Genomic DNA, 11,141 nt, shown 5'->3' on the forward strand with positions numbered 1-11,141 from the left:
TTCAAATCTCAAATAATTGTATTTCCTGAGCGTCAAAGACATAGCGTAAGGTTATGGAAGCCGTGCATTGATACGATAACACATGCGGTTTTCTCAAAACGTTCCGAAGCAAGCGTTCATTTTCCGTGCGCTGCCAAGTGTTTTCAGTGGTTATTGTGCTGGTTATTGCGCTGAAAAGCACAATAACCAGGTTTTCCAGTGAATTTCTGTGTAAAGGAGGCCTTTCAATGCTTCTCTTTGCGCTCTGTTGTTGAAAATGATTATATTGATCAAATTGGGTATGAACTCCGTGGTTTGAGTTTTAGTACTAACTCAAAAACTGCTCTTTGAAGACGGTATGATTTTTTTTCATCTCACCTTTATTGCGCGGTAACACTGAGTTTGCAGTTTAGAATACGCAACTATAGTTTATTTGTTGTAACAGGGGCATTGCCCCCACCCGAAATGGCAGCTGTTTCGGGTAGCGCATGAGAGTAGAAAGAAAAAATGACACACACACACACACACACATACACACACGCTGAAGGTAAGGACGAAAAATCTAAAATTCATAGTTACTCAAACATTTCCGCACCGTTAGGCTTTGTTACCTCCTCTCCGTGGCGCATGAGGTAGTATTTCAGCCTGTGAGTATACTCATTCGCACCCTGACTGTTTGTAGACGCTGCTCAGATGTCCTGCTAAGTACAAGTCAACCGTTCTTGCACCCAGCACATCCTCCTCTCGATTTTTATTTTTCGCTTGAAAGTGGTGCGAGGGAAGGTCCGTGTCTCAAACGCCATGAGTGGATTCCTGACTTGCTGCCCCATTAGAAATTCCAGTACGCTGCCAATACGAAAGTTTGCTTTCCACCTTGCTTAACGTATGTTTCTTGGGCTCACTCAGGTCTACCGGCTTCCATCTTTACTTCTCTCGCGGTCGTTCTAGCGTGTCGTTCCTACTGACAGCCCTGCAACAACTAGATTCCGGCCGAGGCAAGACGTGACAACAGCACGCTGCCGCGGCTTTGTAAGAACATGAACGCTTCGGTTAATGGAAAATTCCGCTGTACGTGGCTTCGCCGGTGCGACTCTACGACCGCATCCATTGCGGCAATGCGAAGAAAGTTGGCGTCGTGTTGCCGTGCGTCGCCATCCTGCGTGGACCGTGGAGACTGCCTCCTCCTCAGGTTTCTGCTGCGTAGAGGTAGCCAGATACATACTGTTGTGAACGCGCACTACTGTCTTACGCTCGTGGCTACTCGGACAAGCATACGCCCTCTTCGTTGAATATTCCGGCAGATCTAAGACGCCATGATGCTTACTGTAGACTTGAGCACGTGCAATGTGCACCCCCATGGAGGGTTTCGAAAATAGATCACACAAAATGGACCAATTTTCGGGAACATTCAAAATTAACGATTTGAATAGGCATGGTAAGGTGAGAAATAAAAGGAGCGCATTTCTAAGGCCCATTGGAAGCAAACAACGACGTTTTGCACAAGTTCGGGAGGAAATTTGGGATCAGTACAGCAAGTAACAGATTCCGAAGTCGCCCCGAGATCGTTGCCGATCATTGTTTTCCTTCAGAGATGCAGAAAAACGCTTTTCCTGACTCAGTCCAGTTGCTGAACCCAAAGGCACAGCGGCCAGGCATGACGCCTTGGAATTTCTCGCATTTACGCGTCTACGAACAGACGGAAAAAAGGAACTCACGCAGAAGGCATGTATTCCGCCAGCGCGCTTGGAAGGGAGATGGCAACGCGAAGTCACGTGACCCGCATCAGCCAGTAGGCGCGCCGGCGGCACGCGGAAAAGAACTAGCTAATGCTCGTTACTTCAACGTCTTGCAGACGGTGGCGGCATTTTTTTTTTAAATATGCGAAGGCTTCAAAGACATTGTTGGGGTGAGGGTGCACTTCGAAGTACTATTATCAACTTCAGCAGTGTGTCACTCAAAGCAGAGCACTAAGTGGGATCAATTATGCAATACGAACTAGACCACTTTCACATATTTACTAACTTGAATGCACCGCTATGCCATCGCCATCACTGCTTTAACCAACTTTATCCTTTTAGGCAAGCAAACAAGCCATATTCTCCAGGGCTAAGTGCTCAGTTGTAACTGTGTGCATGCAAAGGAAGGATGGCTTCAAATACACTTTGAACTATTTGAACACTTTCAACTATTACTGTTGGTCACCATATTGATTGAGATGCGTGCAGTCCACCGTCAGTAGTACCCGTATCTGTTTCTAAATTTTCGAAAATGCTCTGCGTGATGTGGCCGAACAAATGCTGCCTAGATCTCGCCAAAATACATGTGCTTTCGAAAAGCTCTCAGACAAAACAATCTATCCAGTGCACGTAACTTGTCGAAATAGCCAAACTTTGTTGGGCCACAGCGCCAAGGGTGACTATTTTTCGCAATTCTAACAACTGATACGGGTAATACTTTGGTTGAATACACATCTCTCAATAAATAGCGAGACTACTAGTCATAGACTAACAGTAATTCAACATTAGTTAACCAGCCTACTCGTTAGGATGTCTTTGATGTGTTCTGATCCACACACAGCTCACAATGCTAAAAGAGTGTTCTTCTAATTAAAAAAAAAAACATTTTCCAAAACTGCAGAACATCGGTTAAACATCCGGTATGCCGAACTATTAGCAAAGCTTTTACCAGACTTTAGTTTGTATTAGCTAAACTGCAATCGAAGACTGGCTGTTACTAGCGCCACAAAGTGGATCATCGAAGAATGTTCCATTGATCAAACACCACCTGTTTCATTTCGACTGAGTTCCATTTGCAAGTGCCGTTCCGTTTGTTGAGTTCATCTGCCTCTCCTTAACCCCACTTAGGGGTACATGCCTCTGAACTCATGACAATCGAATTCAAACGTCTCTATTATATATGCTACAGCTCTATTTAGGATCAGCTCTTTGTCTCGGTGATTCTTACTAAGCACAAGCATGTGCTGATGACAAGGTGAAGCGGTGCATCTTTGTAGTCTGTATCAGCCTAGTACTAAACTTTGCTAATAACCAACTAGCCTTAAATGTAATGCTGATAGACTAAAGCATGCTCACATTTCTTGGAATGCTGCTTGCTGCTTGTTATGCGATGCTTCTCATTCGTAATTCGCTCATTATTTGACTAAGCGTCAAGGAGCTTTCAAACAAGCATACTCATCTGTACAGCTGTCATCATTTTGAAAAAGAAGCGAAAACTGGGCGAGTTGGTGAACGTTCAACATTATGTACAGCGCGAAAAACGAAGACAGGGGAAGAAACACGCAAACAAACAAGCGCTGACTATCAACTGAAATTTTATTAGGAAAACTCGTGCTTATAAAGGCTTCAACTCCTGATTTGGGGCGTGCTGGCGTTGTCTTCAGGTAAATGAATCAGAAGTGCCGGGAAATAGTAGATGCGTATCTGATCGCCACATCGCGCATTCCATGCGTTGCAAAACCTTCGGTGGCGTTACACCAGGTGGAACTGGAATATCTTGAGAGTACTGCTGCAGTGCAATAAGGCTAATGCGCACGTGTGGTTTGGTTTGCTGTTTCTGTTGTTTCATGCTTTGTGCGCCTGCGCGTGCTGGGTTGAGGCCTTTAAAAGCACGAGTTTTTCCTAATAAAATTTCAGTTGATAGTCAGCGCTTGTTTGTTTGCGTGTTTCTTCCCCTGTCTTCGTTTTTCGCGCTGTACATAATGTTGAAAAAGATCTTTGACGCCGTCCTATGCGTGAACGTGTAGACCATTCATAGACCACGCAAGGCAGCTTGTAACTGCGATACAGCGATATGCGCTGACTATAAGCCCTGCAAAGTGAGTGCCTAATGGAGGAATTGTGTTCGGATCTCACCCGTAGCTCGGATCTCAAGTGTAGCGAATCAGGCTTGCTGAACATTTATGCTTAAAACAGCGCAAAGGTCGGGACAGAGAGATGTATACATCACATCTGGATCTAGATCTCGTATGAGTAGAATTGTGTGAACGACAGTAAAATCTTTAGTCCGGCCAACAGTACGACACAGCCGAGAGTTGGAGGCTACTCTTTTTTGTTCGTAAGAGCCGCTGTCTTCCCATGCACTTTTTTATTTCGTATCCTCTACATGGGCGCCACTCTTGGGCGCCACTCAAGCGCGACTGCCGCGACGCCAAGCGACGCGACCTCGCTTCATTTTGAATAGCTTATAAATAATCCCGGAAGGTGGCGCTAGCTCCTTTGCAGTTGTGGAATTGCTTTTGAATGCCGTCGTTAAATTCTAAGCAGGAATATCCCGAAATGACCTGCTCATTTCTTCACAAATTGGTGCTACCGCTACTGGTTTGTGCGTAGAGTTGTCATTTTCATCGTTTTATGGAGCGACATTCATTTACGTGGAGGTATCCCTGTTGAATGAGATGTAACTCGCGAGCCAGCTTGCATTCGAGGATTTATGAGCCACGTATCCGGATTCACGCCGCCAGATTACACATGAATTCTTCGTTTACGGTAACTAATCCTGCCCAAGTAAACTTTCAATAATAAAGCACAGCTGTCAGAGACGACAGCTGGGACTTAGCGAGCATTTGCTGCAGTAATACAAATTATTGTTGGCGGCTAGCTCAGTAAAAAGAAAACAGGCAGCCTTTTGGCTGTCTGTTCTGCGTTATAGTGAGTCTGTGGTGCATCGGTGGAAGCTTAGAGATATATCACAAAAATCGAATATTGCGCCCTACAAACATTGCGAAAGAACTGTGCAACCGCATTGATATACTATTTAACGCACATGTTCAACTTGTGCTCCTGTGGCCTAATGGATAAGGCGTTGGTCTCCGGAACCAAAGATTGTGGGTTCAAGTCCCACCAGGGGCGGATTTATCGTTGCTTTTTTTTTTCTATCGTACTTTATTATTTGTGGTTTTGCGCACATATAACTTCCTTTTCCTTCTGTTTTTAGCCGCTAGCGCCTCAGCGCGAGCGCCCCATAACCTGTCGTGTTCACGACCCTTTTGTTTAATTGACTGCTTATCAGGCAACGGCCCGGAGGTACTATTCTGACCACAAATTCCACGCTGCTCGTGGGATTATAAATTGCACTCTCTTGTGTACGGTACTACATACAATACTTTACTTTTACTTCAATATATTTACCAAGCCGCATAATACATTGTACTACACCGAGAGGAGGGCGTGGTCTATGTTTTGTGTGGGCTACACTTCCAAAATAGATGGCTACACAAAATGTCAGCTTATTTCCACGATGTCTGCCTGACTTGTTGGCGACCTCCTGAGATGCCGGCAGTTCGTAGAAAGCACAAGTTTTGGATTCTGGCTCAGCGTTTAGCAGTCGCGAAAGCAATAGAGGTTGCTGCAGCGTTCAGGACACGGCGGGGAGACACAACCTATGGACGCAACAAGCATAGCATAGCTGTGTTCTTTATACTTTTTTTTCTAGGGGCTGCAGCTACTTTTTCACTGTGCCGTAGAACGCTCGAAAACCGCGGGCATGGCAGCAGTGGGAACTTTGCAAACAACAAATAAAAATAGCAGCAATTGAAAGGTCAAGCTGCATACGACAAGAGGAGAAGCGTGAGGAGGACAATTTAAGATCTTTACTAGCTAGACTTCTCGAAAGAGAAAGCGAAGAGCCTGGAAAATGGATGGATGACATTAGGAAAATAAAAAATAAGATTGAACTCTTTGACGAAGAACGCTATCGTGGCGCACTGGTGCGGGCTAGGGCGCAAGATATAGCTGATGGGGAGACACCTTCAAAACGAGCGCTAGGAATGGAAAAAACGCATGCTCAACGAAACCACATTGAACAGATTGAATGGGGCGGGGCGTTATCTGGAGAAAGCGGGCATATCCAGCAGGCATTTCTTGAATATTATCAGGCGCTGTTTGCAAAGCAAGAAGTGGATGTGAGCGCATTCAAGGAAAAGTTTCTTGGCGCTTTGCCGCGATTAGATGACGAACAGAAAGAAAGGCTGGAGCTGTCGATAACTGCGTCAGAGGTCGAGCAAGCGATAGAAAATTTGAACCTGGGAAAATCTCCTGGACCTGATGGGTTAAGCGCCGCTTTTTACAAAGCATATAAACACGAAATAGTGCCAGTACTGACAGCAGTTTTTAACGAAGCCTACAAAGAAAATGAATTGCCCCCGTCTTATGGTAAATCACATACAGTGCTAATCCCTAAATCTGATGACGCAGAAAAGTTAAAGCAGGTCACAGCATATCGTCCTATCGCCCTCACAAACGTGGATTATAAAGTTTTCATGAAGATTTTAGCCCGTAGACTACAGTCAGTAATTCAGGATATAGTCGGTCCCCACCAGACGTGTGGGATCAAGGGACGCTCTATTGTTTCCAATATTCATAAAGCGAGGTGTGTGCTGGAATGTTGTGATTACACAAATAGCTGTGTAGCCATACTTCAGCTAGATCTTGAGAAGGCATTCGATTGTGTTTCGCACGATATCCTGTTCTGCATACTCGACCATGTGAATTTAGGGTCCATTATTTGCGAGGGAGTGGCCTTGGCGTACCGGAGCTGCACGACAAGATTAATTGTAAATAAGAGTTTGGGGGCCCCCATTAGCCTGCAGCGTTCGGTGCGCCAGGGTTGTCCCCTCAGCCCTCTTCTGTTCTGCATTTACATTGAAGCGTTGTGTTTGAATATCATAGAAAGTGAAAAAATTCGAGGATTCCAGCTACAGGCAGCAGAAGTTAAGCTGCTGGCTTATGCGGATGATGTCGCGGTGTTCACAGTGAACCGGGAAGGTATAACCGAGGCCGTGGCATGCGTAAAAGAATTCACCACGATCACCGGTAGTAAAGTGAATTGGTCAAAGTCCCTGGGGCTTTGGCACGGAGAATGGCCAACGAAGCCCGGCAATTTTGCAAACGTGTCCTGGGTGACGACCCCAGTAAAGTACTTAGGCGTTCCACTGGACGGTTATCGCGATAGCGATTCGTACTGGAAAGCACAGACGCAAGCCACGCGTGAAAAGGTGGAAAGGTGGAAAGGGCGACACCTTTCAATTTTCGCAAGGGCCACAGTGTGCAATCTGTTTTTTATGTCTAGGCTGTGGTATGTGATGCAAGTGTTGCATTGTGCAAGGATGAACGTACAGAGACTGCACCGGATCTTTGCCGTTTTTGTGTGGGCTGCGGACTGGGAACGCTGCAGCCGGACCAATTTGTTTAGGCGGGTGAAGGATGGCGGCCTGAGTCTGGGACACTTATTTCTGCGGCAGATTGTAAGCAGATTTTGTTTTGTGCGCGATGTAAGCGATCCGTTTTTGCGCACTGTGTGCCAATTAAGGCTCGGAAATGCACTGCCGGACTTTGTTGTCACAACCGAAAGTTTCTCGGGACGTATTTTTGGTTACTTTAGAGAGGTTGTCGCGAGTGTTCGATTCTTGTCGGTTCGATTTTCGTATGAATATTTATCTTCTGTTAGCAGGAAAAAGTTGTATAAAGATTTGTGCGATGTAGTTCTTCCACAACCTATGTACAGGGCCTTATACAATGGAGGCCAGGGACGCGACGTACTTAAGCGTGTGAAGGCGATGCAGGTGCCGCCAAGTGCAAAAACTTTTTTCTTTAAATTACATACCGGAACACTACCAGTAAAGGAATTCTTGGAAAGGAAGCAGTTATTTCTACCTTGGGGATCACATTGTTTAATTTGTAAACAACCAGAAACAATAGACCACGTTTTTTTGCACTGTTGGGAGGGGGTATACTTTTGGGACATCTTGCAACGGACTTTAAAAAAGGAATTTCCGCTCGACGCTCATGGTATCCGGTACTTGCCTGTAGAGAGTGAGGATGGGACACCATTCGACCTCATTATGCTAATGGGCCTCCATTGTATTTGGCGCTCCAGAATGGCAGGATATCATTGCGATCCTGATGCACGGCCAGCACGGATCTATTTTCGGGAGTGCATGCATAAGTATATTGAAGTTCAGAAACTTGCTCCTGAAGCTCCCGAGTGGCTCGAAAGAGTCGAGCCTTTGGTGACGCTTAAGGAGTTTTAATATGACGAAGCCACGCACCCCCGGGCGGATAGTGTTGTTAATTATTGCTCATTGCGCTCTGTAAGTGTATTTGTGTACTGTATTTGTATTTGTGTATTTGTATGTGTGTATTTGTGTATTTGTGTGTGTGAAGTCAGGCAATAAATAAAAAAAAAAAAAAAAAAAAAAAACGTCGGTGGTATAGTGGTTAGCATAGCTGCCTTCCAAGCAGTTGACCCGGGTTCGATTCCCGGCCGACGCATATATTTTTTTTTTGTATATAAAAAAGTTTCAAGGTGCTACTCTTTTCCCTAAGATGGGGATAGCGCAATGCGAGCCGGTGCCGGTCCTGGCGAGCAAAATTTCTCACAATTTCTTGCTTTTTGCTCAGCGTTTAGCTCTCCATAAAGTGATTGCCTTTCGGACGTGGCGGGAACACACAATATGGATAACTTTTTCTTTACCAACCCTTTCTTCTATCAGCCGGCCATTTTCGCTGCAACTAGTTTCTCACCATCCCTCAGAGATTTCTCGTTGCTTTTTTCCTTCCTTTTTCTATCTTTGTTTTCCTTCCGGGTAGCATAATCCGCGCATCGCCTGGTTAAAACTACCTGCCGCTGTGGCTTGGTAAAGCGCTCGGCTACTGAGCCGGAGTACCCGTGTTCGAACCCGGGCCGCCGCGGCCGCAAAAGGCGCTTCTGGGCTGTATGATGTCAGTGCACGTGAAAGATTCCCGGGTGGCTGAAATTATTTCGGAGCCCTCTACTACGGAACCTCTTTCTTCATTTCTTATTTCACTCCCTTCATCTCTTCTCTCCTTCTTCCTTCCTTCTCCACTGAGCCAGTGGTTACGGCGCTCGGCTGCTGGCCCGAAAGACGCGGGTTCGAATTCGATCCCGGCCGCGGCGGCTGAATTTCGATGGAGGCGAAATTCCAGATGCCCGTGTACTGTGTGATGCTAGAGCGCATTAAAGAACCCCAGGTGGTCGAAATTTCCGGAACCCTTCACTACGGCGTCCCTCATAGCGCGAGTCGCTTTCGGACGTTCAACCCCAATAAATCCAATCAAGTCATCTTCCCTTAGGCACGGTTGAGGTGCATACCAAGATGTGATAGTTACTGCGCCATTTTCATTTCTGAAAGTTTTTGGCTGTGTTTTAGTGCGTTAAAAACTGTGGGCGTTATTATTCTGCTTCGTGGGGTTTTGCTTTCTTGAGTGTTCTTAGGATCATTTCCAGCAAATGTGATTTGATATTAGTGCTCATTTATTATTTTCAACGATATCTGAGCTCAAATCCGGGCAGAAATCTTATATTTTGCTTAATTCAGGTTTTTTTGTGGTCATTTTTGCAGGACAAAACAAATTAGCTGTCTTTGTGTAGGACAAGAAATGTGACTTTTTCATGAACCATATGGATCGTCAACGAAAAAAGTTAACATTTCGCCCCTTTCAGTGTCACATGCTTTCAATCAACCCATTTTGATTTCAGTACCGAACAATATATTGCTCTCGAGGGTTCCTAGACGTCTTGCAAATGTGCACGAGAGTCAGCACAGGCAGAACAGTTACAATACATCAGCAGATGATACACCACGTCTTCAGTGCTTCAGCTTCACTTATCTCACAAAATGGTTTCGTTGTTTGCAACGGAAGGCGATGTAACTATCGCGGGCTCCTCTGTGGCTAGCAAAACAGTGTTACCACAAGGCGCACGCACTCAGTACATAAACGGATCACACGCCGTGCCACACCGCTTTAGAAAATAATGCGCGAAATAATGTCCAGGCGTAAACTTTCGAACCACAGGCTGTGATGGTAGGGTGGCCACTTCATTACGCTGGTTGTTACTTCTTTTGCTGAAGGTGCACACAAGAGCTGAATAAAATGAAAACTGACAAAATGCCAGTCAATCACTGAGGATGCGTTAGTTACAGTCATGCTTCGCATATCTCAAGAAACGCACAAAACTAGGCGTAACTAACATACATTTTTCGCAAAGCAAGTAAAGTTGCAGAAACTGCCACTAGCTGAAGCAAAATATCCGCGTGAAAAAAATTATTGTGAGGGCTCCACTGGGTAAGACACGAGTCCTTAAAACCAAAGCCAGAAAAATTAAAGGCAAACGCTCTCAGAGAAACATCCGAAGATACAAATCGGAGGGTTGAGACAACAATAAATTAAACAGAAAAATCTCAGAGAAAACAGACAAAAAATAAACAGCTATAAGGAAATGAAGCAAGAGTGGGCGATCATTCCCAGTGCCCTTAAAAATTAATACGATGATAGTAATCCGTCTCTGAAGCCTCGAAACGTCAAGGAAAAATCACGTAAAAAAAACACATTTTTTCGTCGGGTTCATTTTTGTACCGTTGCCACACATAAAGGTGTTTTGGAAAGCCTGCGAGTTGCGAACAACTTTGCCGCAAGTATCGATGGTGTCCGGAGTTGTCGTTGATCTACACATCATATAGCATATGGTCATGAAGAATATTTTATCTTCTGACAAGCCTTCAGCGGGGAGAGCTTCTTTGTCGGACTGAATGGCGCGTGTCATGGCAGAGTAGGCGAGCTCCACCGCTGGAAGTTCGGGAAATATGCTCTCAAAGCCCTCGTCTTGTAGGCAGCTGTCCTTAGACTGGAAGGTTTTCATCGACTCCTCGGACAGTATGGAAGTGACGGGCTCTCCAGCGCTGTTCCAACGGAGTCCCTCCTTGTCCAGTGCATTTAGTATTTCTAAAGCCATCTGGAATCCAAGCCCAGCATAAAACATGGCCTTTGTTCCACTTCTGTAGTACAAAGGACTGCTTACAATTCCGATCGGTATTTCAATGTTGTTAAGAACGTAGTCATACTCGAAGTCAGCAGGTGGAACGTTCATCGGCAGGGACTGGGCCGCCTCGAACCAATCTGTTCTGTTGTGCTTTGATATTGCAAAGCGGGCATTTACCCAGTAGTCCCCAAACGTTTCTTCCTTGGTTGGGTAGTCACTGTACCGCTCCTCCAGAGTTTCACTAACTATCGCGCTCGATGAAGGCCACAGAAGGGCTTGCACGGAAGACACCTTGCTTCCGGCGTGCTTCTGGCTCTCAGTGTCAAGCCACGTGGAGCTGTTGAGCATACTCAGCAGTGTCATAA

At 45.5% G+C, this 11,141-nt stretch overlaps 2 non-coding genes across 2 annotated transcripts; both read left to right on the plus strand.

Moving 5' to 3' along the window:
- Positions 1-4,774: 4,774 nt before the first annotated feature.
- On the plus strand, positions 4,775-4,847 carry TRNAR-CCG (transfer RNA arginine (anticodon CCG)). The gene has a single exon. It is a non-coding gene; the product is annotated as a tRNA-Arg (tRNA).
- Positions 4,848-8,195: 3,348 nt separating this feature from the next.
- TRNAG-UCC (transfer RNA glycine (anticodon UCC)) lies at positions 8,196-8,267 on the plus strand. The gene has a single exon. It is a non-coding gene; the product is annotated as a tRNA-Gly (tRNA).
- Positions 8,268-11,141: the final 2,874 nt, after the last annotated feature.

This window comes from Amblyomma mixtum, chromosome 2 (genome assembly GCF_055824585.1).
Source record: "Amblyomma mixtum isolate Tamu chromosome 2, ASM5582458v1, whole genome shotgun sequence".
NCBI classification, from domain to species: Eukaryota; Metazoa; Arthropoda; class Arachnida; order Ixodida; family Ixodidae; genus Amblyomma; species Amblyomma mixtum.